Here is a 19,446-nt window from a genome sequence, read left to right on the forward strand (position 1 = left end):
TCGTAAAAAGGCAAAAATGCCATACACAGACATGTTTGGGACGTGTGGGCTGCCATACAGGACAGGCTAACCGGTTGGAATGCTACGAGCCGGCTAACGCTTGGCTGGCACGAACCGTAGCCTGTATATTATGTTTATTCCCCACAGTGTTAAGCAGGCCAACAGCGAACGCTTGGAAGGCTGAAGCCGTATCCCTGCTGTGTGAACACACATAGCAGCCGAGCTGTACAGTGCCCAGGCGACAGTGTATGCTTTAACGCTGAAGCCGTATCACCTCTGTGTTACATACATAGCAGCCGAGCTGCACAGTGCCCAGGCAACAGCGCATGCCTAACGCTGAAGCCGTGTCCCTGCTGTGTTTCCTCACTGTAGCCGAGCTACCTGCTAGCTGGCAGCCACACAGCGTAATCCAACTGACTCATAAGCCTATTTTTCGAGGCAATAAGCCGGGGAAGGGAGACTAACAAAGGGGAAGCAACAAGCAAAGGGATACCAGGGCATACCAGGGGGATAGCGGGGAACACCGGGGCATACTGGAGGAATACCGGGGCTACCGGGGGAGTACCGGGGCTACCGGGGGAGTACCAGGGAATACCAGGGTATGGCAGCGCCCACGGAGGATGCCGAAGCACGCTCCTGACGGACGCGCTCTCAAGGCACTCACACACACAACACAAGTGGAGATCAAACGATCACTGGTGTCACGTCCGCACAGCTGTTTTATACGTAAGCTGTGGGGCGTAGCCAGGCGTGCCGGAGTGTCTTAAAGATATAAAGACCAAAGGGAGGTCGTACCCCGTACATATGGAATATGTAACGGTGTGGAGAGATAGTCTCGATATGCTAGAGAACCCCCTCCCATGCTGAATCATAGCAAACGAATCACTCAGGACTCACTCACCACCTCCCTCCTGGCTCACAGCTTCTTCTTCTTCTTCTTGGTTGGCAACCAATGTAAAGGCGCATTACCGCCCCCTGGCTCTCAGCTCAGTGGACATTTAGATGAGAATATATATATATATATATATATATATATGACACATTTAAGGAAAATACTAATAAAATAAAATAAAAATAAAATTAATAAAATTAATGTTCCCTTTAGAATTTTTTTTGCTCTTTTTTGCGCTATAAAATAGTTGTTTTATTTTAGAATCACTCATCTTAGCAGTAGGATATACATGAAGAGAGAAACAAATTAAGTTTGAGTGAAAATGTACATTTTTTGCACTCTCTGGTCAACTGACTCAGTGACTCAAATGACTCAAAAATCCTTTGGTGAGTGACTCATTAAAACTCGATTCAGTCAAAAATCTTGGAAGAATATGGTTATATCTCAGGTTACCATTTTCAGTTCACTGCTTGCTCAAAGCTCTCTGATAATTTTCCACTGGAAGTCCCTGATAATGTTTTCTCATGTCCAGAAAGTCTTTTTACTAGGAACCTTTGTGAATAACTAACTCAAACTAATTTCTGAGAAGATTTGTGAGCCGAATACTTGTCCTGGGTTTTGAAAACAAATCTTATATAATTGTGAAGTTAAAACAAAAGTGAAGAAAATGTTTGTTTTGGAATATAAGGATTTTTTTCATGAACTTCTAAACTATCTAAACTTCTAGAGCTATGTTTTGTGCCTATATGGATGAGTCTAATTATGATATGATGCCGTTTTTTTTGTATTGTTATATCCCCACATGAAGGCTAGGCGAAGAGGGTGGGGGACAGTAACAGTTGGATCCGGATTGGAATGAAAAGGACGCCAGGCAGAAGTGTTTAACACAAAATAAGTCATTATTATAACCAATAAACATTTAAACAGTATCAACAGAAAGAGTCAGCAACGCTGCTTTGACAATAAATCAAACAGGTCAATCCAAAGAAATGGTGGTTGCTTCAACTAAGAAAACAATTATAAGGATTCAACAGAAAAAGACAGCAACACTGCTATTAGCAATAAAGCAGGCAGGCCAATCCAAAGAAAAGGAGGCCACTTCACCTACAAGAAACAACTGCCCTTGAGAGCTACTCACAAAAAAGCCACGCACAGTGGGGCTGGTCACACACACAGCAAGCCTTTTCCACACCTAGACCAGAATCACACACTGACTAGCACAGAGGAAATCCACCAGAAGCCTCTCCCACACCCTCACTGCTCTCCTCCAGCTTATATCACCTCTGGAGGGTAATTGGTGGTAAACGAGGGCAGATGAGCAACAGGTGTGTCCTAAAGGAGAAGGCAGGAGCAGTGAAAGGCAAGGGGAGGGGCAAGAAAGGAGGAGGAGGAGAGGAAGAGGACAACACCACGCCCACATACTCCCACAGCCTCACAGGATGTAACAGTATCATCATATAATGTTGGTCTAGGACAGGGGTAGGCAACTCCAGGCCTCAAGTGCCGGTGTCCTGGAGGTTTTAGATGTGTCCATGATCCATCACAGCTGATTTAAAGGGCTAAATGACTCCTCAGCATTTCTTGAAGTTCTCCAGAGGCCTGGTAATGAACTAATCATTTGATTCAGGTGTGTTAACCCAGGGTGCGATCTAAAACCTGCAGGACACCGGCACTCGAGGCCTGGAGTTGCCTACCCCTGGCCTAGGATCAACCTTAACTGATCAACCACATTGTTGCGATGTCGTAACTTTGCAATGTGAGGGGAAAAGAAAAAAATATTTTGGTTTGCATATAGCTGTAGAAAAAAAGAATTAGGTTTGCTGTTACCCAAATTTAAGTTATTCGTGTTGGTTTGCTAATGACTGCTTTTAAAAGCATTACCTAACTTCTTGGTTAATGCTAACTAAATGCTCAGACAGGGACATTTGTCAGCTGCAGTGCTGATCCTGGATCAGCAGTTATGATGATGTAAAAACAACACCAGCTCAAAGACATCAGATGCTGTTCCTAATACATACCAGTCATTTCATATGTGTAGAGGACCCAAAGTTGAAGGATAAAGGCCAGCCGCAAGATGACACACTGTGATATTCCAATTGTATTGGTACTCAAAGATGATACATTTCTTTTAACTTTGTGCCATTATGAAATCAGTGCAAAATACATTTTAGGCTACGCCACTGTACACTAAAGGTCATGCTCAATTTTAAAAGCAATGAGTAGGGGTTAGGCAGGACATCTGTTATTTATGTCTAAGTAAAATGGTCCACCTAGACTGGTTCCTGATCTAGTTTCTGCTGACATATAAGTCAAAGTGACAAAAGACGCCACTCCCACATTACTTTAGTTTGGCCAACATACTAATCTTGCTGTCATTAAAAATTAACAACAGCCCCAATTTTAGTCATGCATGTCAATACTTCCTTTTAAAAGAATGGACATTAGTCATCACCATTGCTAACAGGTACCTCTATGAGAGGACCTTACATCGAAGCACTTCTTCTTCTAGTTACTTTAATAATTTTATATAACTTTTAATTTTAATTAACCTGCTCCTTGCTTCTGTTACCACAAACAAGATGATAACTAATCACTAATTAATTTTAATTTTCACTAATTAGTGATTACTAATTAGTTAAAATAACTCCTTGGTGGCAGAGCCCCTGGGGTGGACGAGGTCCGCCCTAAGTTCCTGAAGGCTCTGGATGTTGTAGGGCTGCCCTGACTGACACGCCTCTACAATGTTGCGTGGAGATCAGGGGCAGTACCCCTGGATTGGCAGACCAGGGTGGTGGTTGCCATCGTTAAGAAAGGGGACCGGAGGGTGTGTTCCAACTACAGGGGAATCACACTCCTCAGCCTCCCTGGGAAAGTCTATGCCAGGGTGCTGGAGAGGAGACTCCCCCCGTTAGGCGAACCTCGGATATAGGAGGAACAATGCGGTTTTCGTCCTGGTTGTAGAACACTGGATCAGCAATTCATCCTCTCAAGGATACTTAAGGATGTATGGGAGTTTGCTCAACCAGTCTACATGTGTTTTGTGGAGTTGGAGAAGGCATTTGACCGTGTCCGTCGGGGGTTCCTGTGCTGCTCCGGGAGTATGGGGTGTCTGGCCCATTGCTATGGGCCATTCAGTCCCTGTACAACCGTTGCAAGAGCTGGTCCGCATAGCCAGCAATAAGTCGGACTCGTTCCTGTTGGGTAATGGGCTTCGGCTGCCCTTTGTCATATTATATTTGCCAGATTCTGTTCATAATTTTTATGGAAAGAATTTCTAGGCGTAGCCAAGTGGTGGAAGGCTTTCACTTGAGTGGTCTCAGCATCTTATCTCTACCTTTTGCAGATGATGTGGTTCTGTTGGCTTCATCAGGTGATGGCCTCCAGCTCGCCTTGGAATGGTTCGCAAGCAGAGGTGACATGGGCCGCGAGATTGAGACACAGGCATTAGAGCCTGTTAATGTGTGTTTTGTTTGGGTTTCCACCAGGGTGGAATTACCAAAAATAGAGAGGGGACAGCCTAACATATGAAACAGGAAAAGGCCGCTGTGTAATCCATTTATTTCAACAAAGTAACTGTATTCTGAATACCAACTTTTTAAACGGTAACTGTAACAGAATACAGTTACTCGTATTTTGTATTTTAAATACGTAACCCCAGTATATGTATTCTGTTACCCCCCAACACTGGTTTCAGGTCATCTCCCGAGTCGGTATTCTGATTATTAGTGCCAACCTGGAGAAGTTCTGATTTATCGCTGTTGAGTTTAAGGAAGTTGGTGGAGAACCATGAATTGAGTTCAGCTAAGCAAAGGGTGAGGTAGGGTGGAGGAAGAGTAGTATCAGGTTTGGTAGAGAGGTTGTCATCGGCATAGCAGTGGAACTGAGTGTTATATTTACGAAAAATGTGTCCGAGTGGAAGAAGGTAGATAATGAAAAGGAGGGGTCCAAGGACAATCCCTGGGGCACCCTAGTAGATAGAGTAGAAGGCTGAGAAGTGAAGGATTTCAATTGAATGAACTGAGTGCGGTCAGACAGGTATGATTTAAACCAGGCTAATGGAGTATGAGAGAGGCCAATAGAAGCTAATCTACTAAGAAGAATGGGGGGAGAGATGGTGTCAAAGGCTGCACTCAGATCAAAGAGAATAAGGATGGAGAGGAGACCAGAATCAGCTGCCATAAGAAGATCGTTTGTTGTTTTTATAAGAGCAGTTTCAGTGCTATGCAAAGGACGGAAACCAGAATGGAACTGCTCGTAAAGGTTATTATCAGTTAGGTGTAGATGGACTTGTGAAGCAACTATTTTTTCAAGAATTTTTGAGAGAAATGGTCGATTGGAGATGGTTTGTACAAATTTTTCACACATCCGTTAGGCTTGTTTGGAGGGTACGGTGAGCTCTCAAAGTGGCAGGGGAAACAGGTGGTGGCTCTATTTACACACAGTGATGGCGGAGACAAGGAGGGTGTGTGTGAGGATTGGTGAGAGCAGGAGCCTTTCCTGAAGTTACCTGTGCTGTATAGTTAAAAAGTGAAACTACTAGTGATGTGTGATACCACTGATTTCCTTTCCGATCCAATACCAAGTAAAATTCAGGGTGGTATCGACAATACTGATCCGATACTTTGTATAAAAACTTAATGCTTCAGTGTATTTCATAATACAATATATAATTGTATTATGTAATTGTAATAATAATATAACGATATCGCTTCATAATGATCACAGGACATCAGACTACTTGTACTTATTGCTTAATATTGCAAAATAATCATATAGAAATTTAAAAAAAAAACTTGAAGTTGTGCGCTATTTGAACATGTTGCCTGTCTGCATCACTAAAGGACTCCGCGAGATACGTCTGTCTCGCCCTGAGGTGTTTGACGAGGTTAGTGGTGTTGCCACGTGTCTTGGCTGTTTATGAAGGTAAAATAAATCCACACATGACTCCATTTACGCTCAGCCATTGTTGTGAGTGCGCACGCCAGAGGCTGCAACACATTTATACAGCCGTATTTCATATATGACTATGAAAGGCATAAGAGGAAGTAGTTCCTTCCAATTTAGACGATCCAAATGATATAGTTTCTTTCCACTGCGTTCCTTTTAATGATAAACTACAAATTTACCCCAAAGTACTAAAATATCGATATTTTAATATGAGAATTGATTTTAGAACTTAAATTACTGGTATCGGAAGAATCGATATTTCAGTATTGATCCGCACACCACTAGAAACTACCACAAGTCACAATAAACAGTCGTGAGCACGGCAATCATGTGAGTGTGTGTTGGGTGGGTCACTAAAATTTATATATTAAATTTTTAGACTTTATTGAAAATAAGACCAAACACTGTTGATGGTAACTCTCAGAAAGCTTAAAACTATACAATCACTATCACTATATTTTAAAATTTAAATATGTTTTGTTGTGTGTTACATTGAATTACTGAGCAACTAAAATAGCCTTACGTACACCACCGGTCAAAAGTTTTATAACACCCCAATTTGTCCAGTCATTTATTGCAATTCAAGTCATTCAAGTTAAATGAATAACTTGAAACTGCCAGTGGGGTGAACTGCCAGAGGTTAAAAGAAAAAGGTAAGGTTACCCACAACTGAAAAATAATGTACATTTCAGAATTATACAAATAGCCATTTTTTAGGGAACACAAACTTGGTTAACTATTTAAAGCTGTTCTGCAGCAATGGCAGTTGATCAAGCCTTAAAAGCTTAAAAGTCAGAGTGTCAGGGAAAGCAATGGCAGTAAGAAAGCCATTGCTAAGATGTCAGATAAAGACAAAAAAGCTTTTCTGGGCCATGAAACACCACTATTGGACTAGTGAAGAATGGAAGAAAGTATTATGGATTGATGAATTAAAATTTGAAATCTTCGATTCATCAAGCAGAATCTTTGCATGTATATCCATGCCACAGTGGCCGAATACTGACCCCAGTGAAGAGGTGATCATTTTCTCTTCTCATTTTAATAAATTGAGCCGTTTGGTCTTTGTTCCCTAAATAATATAACCAAAAGGTTAATGTGAAAAATAAAAATTAAGGATACACCAGACCCATCCTTCGAATGGGGGGGGGGGGGTGAGGACTCATTTGCCACATTTGTAGGACTCTTGAATTTGGACAGCCTTCATCGCATCGCTGTGACATAATCGCCTACTAAAGCTACGTTCGCACTGCAGGTCTTAATGCTCAATTCCGATTTTTTGATCAAATCCGATTTTTTTGTCTGCTCGTTCACACTACAAATAAAATGCGACAGCAAACGCGCTCTAGTGTGAACGCTCAAAGCGGCCCGCATGCGCAAAAGAAGATGTCACACACAACACGCTGTGTTTAGACCCAGAGCAAACAGTATTGTTTGACTGATGGCCCTTAATATAAATACTTCGGACTTCACGTTTCCCAATTTTTGCTTTAAGTTATTTACATAATAATGTAGATAACCTAATAATTATCCTTATTGCTGTTTTAGAGAGGACCGGTGCTTCAAAGGATAGCTGCAGATTTCTGTCAGAATCTGCAGATTATACAGTACAAATAAAATGTTCACGTTTCTCCAACGTTGTCTTCCCAGCAGTTTCACCGGATGGCCAGGAAGCGTTCGCGATGTCTTATCGGGCGCTTCCTGGCCCTGATAATTGGCGTCTGTCTTGTGTCAGTGACGTAAAAGACGGATTTAATGCGACTTGGCCGTTCAAACAGCAGTCGCTTTCTGAAACATCGGATATGTATCGGATTCAGTACCACATACGAAAGTGAGCCAGATCGGATTTGAAAATATCGGATTTGTGCCGTTCACACTGTCATACCATGATCGGATATGGATCGCATAGGGTCAAAAAAATCGGATTTGATGCGCTTTCGCCTGCAGTGTGAACGTAGCCTAATGCAGACATCGAAACATGCTACTCCTGAATTCAGACACAGCCAGCGTGAGCATATGGAGGATGTCGAGAATGAATGACAGTCATGATTATGGTCTTTGGGAGGGAAAAGGTGGAGGAAGAGTGTAGAAGGATTAAGTGAGTGTGGATGGAAAGGTTCAGCAGGGGACTGAGTTCATTAGGGTGACAGCTGTGACAAAGAAGCTGTTCCTGAACCTGCTTGTTTGAATCTCATGATTCGTGCCCGGCAGAAGGCACAGCCCGCATAACTGCATACTTTAAACTTTTAAAAAATTGAAAAATTGGGGTGTTTTAAAACTTTTGATCAGTAGTGTATTTTAACTTTGGGAGAAAGTACTCTTTGCTGAAGCACATCTTTTTTTTTTTTACAGCTTCAGCTTGCTGTCTTTAAGAATTTCAAATTTTTTCTTATGTTACTTGTTACAACTGTTAGATCAAATTTATTGTCATTTATGTTTCTGTGACGAATAGCGTTGTTCAGAATTTTGCAACCTGCGAGATTAGCAGCAGTGAATGTGGAGATGATTGTCAGATTGTTTTGAAACCTTGATACAATTATTGCGGAATTGCTTTGAAAGTGTCAGTGTTTCACAGAGCTTTTCTTTGCCAATCAATAATGTGAGTGCATCTTAAAACATTCTTGACATTGAGCTCTTTCTTTAGATTGGTTTCTTTCTCTTTTGTTTTGGTTTTTGCCAACATGCCACCATGATATCACAACAGCAGTTAGCGAAAGCTGACCTACCTGGCTCTTCTCAGTTTGGCAGATATTGTCAGTGTTGTCACCTCTATCTCTTTCTTCTATTCTTACTCCCATCTTCTGCTCCCGTATCATTCATGCTTCTCCTTCAGTGAGAAATGTGTTCAAAAGGACTAAAACTGTTTATTCCTGACGATTTTCCACCTTGTTTCCTACTGAAACCCCATTCCCTGCCACTCCTGTCACTCGGTGTGCAAAAAGAAAAGTAAGTGCAGAAAGGACTAAGGAAATCGTGTGGTTTCCAGAGTCAAACAGTTCCTCCAAACTTTGAAAACAAGAAAAGGCATGGAGTCTGAGCTTGTCTAGTGTTTATTGCAATACTTCCTCATTACTTGAATGACACAACTGACACAGTATCAATAAATGTGTCAGCAGCGCCACCTAGTGGCAAACTTGTAAATTATATATATGTGTGTGTGTGTGTGTGCGTGTGTTCATATGCATACTAATACATGCACTTTGAGACCTCTTGATTTTGTGTATAACAGTTTATGATACAAAGTTTAAACAAGTATAACACATATAATACATCATAATTAATTAATTAATAATTGATAAATATTTTAATTTGAGTGGAAAAACATTCTGTAGCTTTCAGTTGTTAGCTACATAAAAGTAAATATGGTAAAATTAAAATTTAAAATTAGGAATGATGAAAAAGGGATCCTTTCACATGGTGCAATTGGTAGTCTTATACGAGATGGTAACCCTAAAGCCCTAACCCAACCCAAACCCTAACACTTCCACTATTAGAAGCTGCAAGAATTTTAATATGAATATAATATGCTGCACTGTTGTGTTTTAATATCATGTTTTATATTTTAAGATGACCCTGAATTAAATGTGGTGTCTCTTCAAAAGGAGATTTTGATCTCAGTAAGATTACCTGCTTAAAAAGGCTTTAATTACAATAATGATAATAAAAAAATTGAAAAGGATTTTTTTTTTTGTGCTGTCATTTCAAAGAAAAGCTAAAGAGTATAAGATTTTAATTTAAGAGATATTATTTTATTTTCTGTGTTTTTTAAGTCATTTGAAATCAGTGATAAATGAAAAAAGATTTACTTATTTATTCATTCCATCTTGAATTTAATGCTTGTGACATGACAGCATGTTAACCATTGTGTTGACATGATACTTTAGAGCAGGGGTCTCAAACTCACATGAGACACTTCTAGCACCGTCATCTCATTGGAGGGCCACTTTAGTGTCCTAGTAGGACAAAAAAAACCAAACACAAAAACACCCACTAATATTTCCTAAAATGTAGTGTTTTGTTTGTTTTATTTAAATCCAAATACTGTGTAACAAGACAAAATTGCAAACACGAACACATTTTTTTTCTCATTCTTAACTATCGAAGCCTTTCAGTTTCATTTGTCATATGCAAGTTAGCACAGGGTCAACATTGCAATGAAATGTATTTTACGAGCAGAAGAACTACCAAATAAACAGCTCTTTCTGTACACTCTTTCTGGCCAGACACGTGGCAGCACTTTTGCTACAATTTTGTTTGTATTTAACAAAATAAAAATGCAGGCATAAGCAAACACATTAGTTTTCGACTGTAAGTGAAAATAGTTTTCTTTCCAAATAAATCCCTCACTGAACTAACACAGCCAATCCCTCAACATGTTTGCACTCTCTTGTTACCTCGGCCAGGTCCGCGGCTCCGAACTGTGGTAAGGAGACCTCTGGCTAATACTTTGGTAACTAGCTTTACTGTCCTGGTCAACTTTGCTAGCGAGAGACAGAAAAAGGCATTGAAAGGCTGCTCCAGCAGAACTTTATTGTGTTGTAGGAAAACACGAACACAGTGTACAGTCAAGTTTTAATAGCTTACCTACAACTGGGCTCGTCAGGCACTCTTTTTGGCTGCAGTGGTTATTTTTATATTTACATGCTTTTATCTCCCGTTTCTCCTCGGTAGCAACTCGTACGTTTCGACTTTCATTTTTCTCCCTTCCTCACACACACACACACACACAGCGGGAGGGGCGGTCCCACACGTTCTCCCTGCTACACCACCAATGAGGCTACAGTCTTAAGGGGCCATGCCGGTAACACTCTGCCGTCGTATTAAATCAGTTTTCGTATAAAATGTTTTAAAAAATATTTCTTCACATCAATGTGCAAGTAGAGGTGACGTGGGCCGCAAATGGCCCGCGGGCCGCGAGTTTGAGACCCCTGCTTTAGATATATTGTCTTTCTACTTTGTGCAATTAGATAAAAGATTTCAATTAAGTGCATAATATTGCATTCATTTGTTCACTTGACATTTTATACACTTACCAGAGTTTCTGGCAAATCAAGTTCTAAGTAAGATGCTTCTCTTCACTCACCTGTCGGATCTCCTCACAAACGATGGTGAATACCCAGAAGTAAAACACACACTCAGTAGCAGCTGGACCTGGGGGGGTTAGGGGCTTGAAATCCACCAACAACACGTAGGCAAAAAGCAAGAGAAACGGGAAGTACATCAGAACTGACGCCAGCGTGACACCATGAATGAACTTTAGATTAGATAAAATTTTATTAATCCCTCGGGTCGGTTCCTCCGGGAAATTCAGTGGTGTTTTGTGGTGGTCGGTAAGGTACACCTGTATCAAAAATTATAAATACAGATTAGCAGGTGGCTAAAATAACAGCATGTGCAGAAAAGAATCATCTCTGAGGTCTGAAGTCTTCCTTCTTGTAGGGAGTGACAACACTTATTCAAAGATGACTCTTTAAACAAGACTCACCTTGCTTGATAACATTATGCATCCTCCTAGGATGGTGTCCTGGGGGACAGAATTCTAGTTCAGCATGGGGACCAGTCAGTGGTATCAATTCCTTCATCCTCCAGGAACTGCCTGCTTATACTAACCATATTATCCACTGCACTAGCGTAATGTCTGATAATGACTGAATATCATCCCGATACCTAAAAGCAGTAGGCCCAGTAAGTGCCACTGCCTTGCCTGTAGAGGTCTTTGCAAGAGCTGATGAAACAATTTATTTATTAGTGTTTCTTTCAGTGTAACATCTATGAGACATCTGTTCCTCTCCTCACCTTGCCATTGTCGCCATTGAAGAGTTCACTCTTGGCAATGCCAACCCTGTTCCATGTAACTACTAACTTCAGCTCATTACTATAAGGGCTGGCATCAACTGATGCACGCTGCTTACTTGCTAAAAAAAATACAAATGCGACAAAAATTAAATTAAGGATAAAAAGGGGTTTGCTGCTGTTATGCTGTACAATTACGGTCTATTTATACATACTAGAGATGGCACGATACCACTTTTTAATGTTCAATACCGATTCTGATACACTGTAAAAAAAAATATTGTAGAATTTACGGTGAATTACTGGCAGCTGTGGTTGCCAGAATTTCACCGTGAAAAATAAATTGTAAATGTAGAACACAAAACGGTATCCTATTTTGGTAACCTTAAATTTCACAGTAAATAATAATTATTTCTTTTACAGTAAATGACTGAATTTAAACATAAATTCATGTGAAAACAGACATTCCGTTAACCTGATTACAGTTTTGCATTGTAAAATACAGTGAAACTGTATAAAATGAATATTAAAAAGTTGAATATTGCGGTAAAATACTGGAAGCTGTGGTTGCCAGAATTTCACCATGGAAAATATAGTGATAATGCAGAATACATAACGGTATACTTGTTGATAAATGTAAAATTCACAGTGAACTTTGGTTTTTGTGCAATTATTACATTGAAATAAAAAACTAATATAAAGTAAACCAGTTAAAATACATTTTAATAAGCTTGTTTACCATCTCCTATTGACAAAGCACAGAAGAGCTGTATAATACAAAACATGCCTTTTTATTTAAAAGTTCATATTTACACGAAATTATTGGCAGCTGTTGCAGACAGAATGTCGTCTAAAAAAATTAAGGTCCAACAAATGAGGTAATAAACATAATAGGGCTAACTGGCATAAAACTTACATTCTTTGACTTTTTGTCATAATTTGCTAGAAACATTAATAAAAACCAGTAGAGACAATGATTAATTTAAACAGTTAACATCCATCCATCCATTCGCTTCCACTTATCCTTTTTCAGGGTCGCAGCGCTAGAGCCTATCCCAGCTGTCATAGGGCGAGAGGCGGGTACACCCTGGACAAGTCGCCAGTCTGTCACAGGGCTAACACACAGGGACAGACAACCATTCGCACTCACATTTACACCTATGGGCAATTTGGATTAATCAATTAACCTATCCCCACAAACTGCATGTCTTTGGACAGTGGGAGGAAGCCAGAGTACTTGGAGGGAACCCACGCAAACATGGGGAGAACATGCAAACTCCACACAGAAAGACCCCGGCCTGATGGTGGAATTGAACTCAGAACCTTCTTGCTGTGCAGCAACAGTGCTAACCACCATGCTGCCCTAAACAATTAATACTTAATAATCAAATTAATGACTAAAAAGGCACTGATCTAATTAATATCAAACTTAATACAACCAAAAACAAATAAGTACATAATAAACAGTCAAACAAAATTTAAAACACTTGATACTTGCAGTGGTTGGCAAAGTTTCTTTTTATCCAGACCTGATAGTAGAGGGCTTTCAAAACAGTCTCTGACGGTGTCTGAGGAACTGGAACAGGTTTTGGATTCAATGTGCTGGAGGACTTGTTTGTTGTTCTTCAGATGCTCGGTGTAGATTAGCGTTCTTTCCTTGCAGTCTGAAAGCAAATACAAAGCACAATAAAACAAACTGCCCATTTCAAAAGCAAATATACAATCTTACATCTAATAGAGCTGACACAATTAATCGTATAATGATTTACAATTGTGATGCATTGTGGGGAAAAAAGCATTCTTAATCCATTCAGAAGAAACTAATCGATTATTAAATACAGTCCCAATCAAAAGTTTAAGACCACTTGAAAAATGGCAAAAAAAAAAAAATCATCTTTTGAATGGTTGGATCTTAACAAGGTTCCAACAACATGCAACAAGCAGAAATGGGAGTGAGACAAAACATTTAACTTACATTTCACAAACTTAAACTGGGACAGGCTGTTTTACAGCTGATCAAATGTTTAGGACCACATGCCTTTAAAAGGCCAAATCTGTGCAAAACTGTGGATTCATTGTCATTTTCTGTCAGGTAGTCAGACTGTCAGGATGTTCTGATGGCAAAAGCAAAAAAACTTTCCTTGTTGAACATGGTCGGCTTGTTGAACTGCATAAGTAGGGTCTCTCACAGCGTGCCATCGCTGCTGAGGTGGGATGCAGTTAAGACGGTCATTTCTTAAATAATCCTGGGGGTTATGGAACAAAAACGTGAAGTGGAAGACCTAAAAAATCCTCAACCTGAGTTAAGGCCATTAGTGGTGCCGATTGCACCCCCATAACCATCAAAAGGCATCTGAGACTGAAGGGCTTCAAAAACCAATTCTCTGATGAGAAAAAATATAACCTTTTTTTATCCTGTAAAAAAAATGCAACCTTGATCGTCCTGATGGTTTCCAACCTTACTGGCATGACAAGCAGATCCCACCTGAGATGTTTTCTTCGCCCTACAGACGAGGGGGTGCCACAATGATTGGGAAGATGCTTTTTCCTTCAGTGGAACAATGAAGCTTCAGGAGGTGCAGGGGTGTCAAAAGGCTGCTGGCTATGTCCAGATGTTGCAGAGAGCATCCGTGATGGCTTAGGGCCCTCATCTGTGTGGTAACGACTGGGTTTTTCAACAGGACAACGCTACAGTACACAATGCCCACAGGACAAAGGACTTCTTCCAGGAGAATAACATCACTCTTTTGGACCATCCTGCGTCTTTCCCTGATCTAAATCCAACTATGAATGGACAACAGTTCCAGACAGTAGACACCCTTCGTGTGGCCATCTTCACCACTTGGAGAAATGTTCCCACTCACCTCATGGAAACGCTTGCATGAAGTGATCAACAAGAACAGCGGACCAATTAATTACTGAGTTCAAGTTTGGAACTTTCTGTTTTGGGGGTTTACCCATGTTTTCTGGAGGTGTGGTCCTAAACTTTTGATCAGCTGTAAAACAGCCTGTTTCACTTTAAGCGTTGTTTTTAATAAATTGCATGCTCAACAAATGTTTTGCCTCACTCCTATTTCTTCTTGTTGCGTGTTGAAGCTGTACTTGGAACCTTCTTAAGATCCAACCATGCAAAATATGATTTTTTGCCATTTTTCAAATAAAACTTTTGATCAGGACTGTACAACCTAGAAATAACAGCAATTTGTTTTCTTCAGCCACATACATCACAGTGGACCAACAAGTGCAGTTTGTGTTCAGACAAGTTTTGAGCAATAAAAAAAGTAGCTTATATGTAACCTCCTTTATTTGTTGATGAAAAGAAACAAACTGAAATGAAGTTATCATGATGCACTGGGGAAAAAAATTATATTTTTCAGCGCAAAATGTCTGTAGTTTTCTAATAAAATCTCTGTTACTGAGCCTCACAGGTCCTTTTCTTCTGCTGCTGCGCATCACATGCCAGCAGTGGCTTCGCACATGCGCGATTGGATGCAGTGGGGTAAAAATCATCTGCTCCATCTTCCATTCCACCACGTCATCAATCATGAGAGGCAACAGCCTTTAAAAGTTCCAGTTTTATATTAACTGTGCTGAGAGTTTGTTTGAGGACTGATCTCACACGGCTTTGAAGAGGTATCAGAGTCAGAGTATTTAAACTGTTTGATGCTCCAATTCAAAATGTAGGTGTAGTATTAATACTAAATGTAGGAGTAGGTGAACCATTGGCGCTTATTTGGCGCTTCCAATTAAGAAACGGCGCAACATCATATGACAAAATGCCATAAAATCTTGTGTCCTAATCAAAATGGCCAACCTGGCTGACAGATGTGAAAATATTTTAAACAGTTGAAAACTGACTCAAACTTTACTCCTCCTATATCTGGTGTACCTTCAGTCTTGAGGTGTTCAACAAGAGAGTTGTACATCTCTATGGTGCATTCTGCTCCACACTGATTTGGATCACCACCCTGAAAAACAGATTGCGTCATTAAACAGTATCAAAACAAGGTTCCTTTAACTACAGTTTTATCTATTTATTTCCATAACCTAAAGGATTAACAACTTCAAAGGCATTTTGGTATAGCAGTAGTTTGAAACATAATGGATTTTGGTAAAAAATAAATTAATTAATTAAAAAAATAAAAATTACTACTTTTGAATATCTGACCATCACTAATGTCACACAGTACATCTGATGACGACTCAGCTGATTCCTCACCTGTTACACATTTCTGGATCCCTTGACCGCCTCACAAAGCTTGGAAATACCCTCATCAGATAATGTTGTTTTAGTTTTAAGAAGTGTAGTGAGCTTATTCAGAGTATATGACTGACCCAGCTCATATTTTTTTTAAATTTCCTCTACAATGGTCAGGATGGCAGAAGCAGGTCACAATGAAATACATAACCCCTCAGTGACTTCACTGACTTGGCACAGAAATCAAAAAGGAACATTGTCTTTAGCTGCTTTTGGTAAATTAAACTGGTGTTTGTTTCACAGTAAAGCTAGCTAAAATCTTCAACCTGCTGCATTAGCACGAACTTTCCAGAAAACTAAACAGGACTGAAGGCGAAGCCTGTAACAGAGGAACGCTTTCAATGCAGCAAGAAAACTAAGCAAACTATGGTTACAGCTGATATAAGTTTCAAGTCTAATACTTACATTGAAAGAGAAGGTTGTTGGTTCGGTGCAGGGTGCTGCTGGTCTCCCTTGCTGAGCAGGAGTCTGTCCGGACCAGGTCTGGACCGTTAGAAGTGGCGCTATCTTCTTCTTCGTTGGTTTGGTTTCAAATATTTGGCGCTTCCAAGGAGTATTAGTGCCCTCTGCTGTTGCAGTACCTCAAAGTCAGACAGCTATTTCTGACAACATAGTACCCTCCTTGTCTAAGTTTTTATATATATATATATATATATATATATATATATATATATACACACACATTCGTTGACTGCTCTTGACCTTGCAAACTACACCAATTTATTAACATTATTTCATTATTTTTTGTATTTCATTTTGATCAATTAATTTTAATTTCAGAAGGTGGTATCACACTCAAACAGATTGAACATGGACTGAACAGTGGTAAATCCATGATTTAAACCTCCCTATAACACAATATTTTTTTTTCATTGTAACTGTGTTATACTTGGTGAGACTCTAGAACTTAAAGAAATATACTTTTTTTTTTTATTAGTAGTAATTGTTTGTATGTACTGTTAACATATACTGTTTTATCAAACAGCCTGAGGTTGTTGATATTAAAAACATTTCACCGTAACTTTCACATTAATTCTAACAATGTTTTCACATTTTGTTAAAATTAAAAGTACGGTATGTTTTAGGTAATTAATATACAGTTGTAAATCGTAAATTCAAATGAAAAAAGCAGGAAAGATTGTGATTCATACAGAGTTATTATGTAAATTGTAGGGTGATTAATTGTAAATAATGTTACAGATTTTTCCTGTTGTTTTCAAATACAATGTGCCATATTACAGTACATTAATATATTTTCAACATATTAGGAGTGTAAAAATAAAGGCAAATCACCGTTTTTCAATTTACAGTAATGTAATGTTTGTTTCTGTTTCTGCATTTTGTATAAGTTCATATTCAAGTTTTAAAAAAAACAAGAGACTGAAGCTATTCTGTTATACCTGTATGCAAAAAATACACTCCACCCAAAACATTTTAAAGTTCAGCAACACTGATCAATCTAATAAATTTAAACCTACACCATCCTCCATATTCTGGTATTTTAAAGAGTACTTACCTACCTAACTAATAGGGTTGCCAACTCCCAGCAAAAATATTGGAGAACCACCCCCCGCTCTTAATCGATGTAAACTTTAATTTAATGCAAGTGTAAAACAAATGCACAGAAATCAATTATTTTTCTACAATAATTAAATAGATTCAACATCTTCTTCAGCAGAATTGCAGACTGCACAGATGGTACCTTCCCAAAGGAAAAAGTACTATAGCTTACTAGGGTGTATATTAGACTTAATAGTTACTATATACAGTAATGGATTTCTATACATTTAATCAGATGACCACTTTTGTTGTAAGATTCAGATAATTATTTAATAATGACATAACAAAGAAAAATATTTCTTTGTGCCCCCCTTTCCCTGTTAATGCCCAACCTGGCCCCCGACAAAACTTTGCTAGACCCGCCCCTGCACAGTTACCAGCCGTCAGCTATGTAGAAAAGGATCCTGGTGTTATTTGTCTCTCAGAAACCGTTCATAACTTCCCTTCAACTCATTCATGTCACCCAAAAGGTAAACCTGTTTCTCTATCACTTGCTCAGCTCCGATGATTCAGTATGTCACGGTCCGCAGTGGCTGACCGTATGGAGAGTGTTTGGAGGACCCAGGTGCGGACACAGATAAGCAGACCAAATTAACTTTAAACAAAAGACGAGCCTTTATTTGAGGCTGGAGTACATGAACTAAACTAAAGTTTAGTACTGAACAGGGACAACAACTAAACAGGAACCTAAACTGGGAAGAAACTACTAACAGTGAGACTATGAACAAGATTGTGCCAGAACATGAGGGAACTGTGAAATATAAGAATAAGAATCGTGAGCCATGACCTGCACAGAGACTTGAAACCTGACATGACATAGGGCGTGGAACACAGACGAGGCGACACAGACTGAATGAAACACAGAGACTAAATACACATAAGGGATGATCAAGGGAAGTGGAAACACATGAGAGGGAACAGCTGATACACATGAACCTAATGACAGGACAGGGAAAGTGAAACTACATACACTGACATTAGACACAAACTTTCAAAGTAAAACAGGACATGGGGATTAGACGTGACCTGAACTGAACATAACCACACAGACATGACGCATGACAGGTAGGTGCACGAACCAGGGAGACTGAATACAGGAGGAGATGACATAAACACCTAAGAAACAAAGGACTAAACAGCAACCTCGAAATTAACTAGATGAACTAAACTAGGGCACAAATGAATACCAAAATATATAAAAACTCAAACACCGGGTCACAGACCCAGCCCATGATTCAGTAAGGACATCTCCTGGTTTCATCTTCATGTTTCCCTCTCACCACATATCCAAACCGATATCATGGCCAGCAGCTTTTACAGCTGTGGCTCCAGCAAACATCTGCTGATAGTAGAAAGTAATATTAAATACATTCTAACAACAGCTGATCACGCTTAAACGTGCTGCTGTTGTTTATCCGCTGGTCTCCTCTTTCTAGCGCAAAGTGGGCGATAAACAAACAAGAAAGACGGGACTCCAAAAAGGAACAGGAATGTTGGGCACACAGTTACAAGAAAACAGGGACAAGATGCAGGAGACCAAGCACAAACTTTTTCTGAAAGTTTTTTTTTTCAAAGAAATATGTTTCACTTAGTTAAAATCAAATTAGCCATTGTGCACACTAATTCAAAGGCCTTCCCCTTTTCTTCAACTTCACTGATGATACGACTAGTTAACCATAACACGTGTTTCAAAAGACAGCCAAATCCTCTAAACGAGTTTAAACAGGTCTGTTTACTGTTTTTTGTTAGTAAATGGCATGGGTTGTGTAAGGTTAATAACAGTGTGAACAAAACATTGGCATCTTCACAGGTTTTAAACCACCAGAGAATAAAACTGTGGACTTTTGTATTAAAGTACATTGTTTAGGCACTTTTTGTGAACTAGAAAGCTCGCCCTAGTTAAGTGTAGCAAATGCAGATGAGGACTCCACCCAGCTATGTATCATTTCAAAAGTTCTAGAAACTTCCAAGAATTAAAAAAGACAGTAAAACTGCAAAA

At 39.5% G+C, this 19,446-nt stretch overlaps 1 long non-coding RNA gene across 1 annotated transcript; it reads right to left on the minus strand.

Annotated features, from left to right (window-relative positions):
• Window positions 1–12,424: 12,424 nt before the first annotated feature.
• LOC146381728 (uncharacterized) lies at window positions 12,425–16,340 on the minus strand. Its single transcript, XR_014801154.1, has 3 exons — window positions 16,293–16,340; window positions 15,519–15,597; window positions 12,425–13,293 (listed from the first exon to the last, which is right to left on the minus strand). It is a non-coding gene; the product is annotated as an uncharacterized LOC146381728 (long non-coding RNA).
• Window positions 16,341–19,446: the final 3,106 nt, after the last annotated feature.

Source organism: Perissodus microlepis, chromosome 8 (assembly GCF_051167445.1).
Source record: "Perissodus microlepis isolate ML-2025 ecotype Zambia chromosome 8, ASM5116744v1, whole genome shotgun sequence".
NCBI classification, from domain to species: Eukaryota; Metazoa; Chordata; class Actinopteri; order Cichliformes; family Cichlidae; genus Perissodus; species Perissodus microlepis.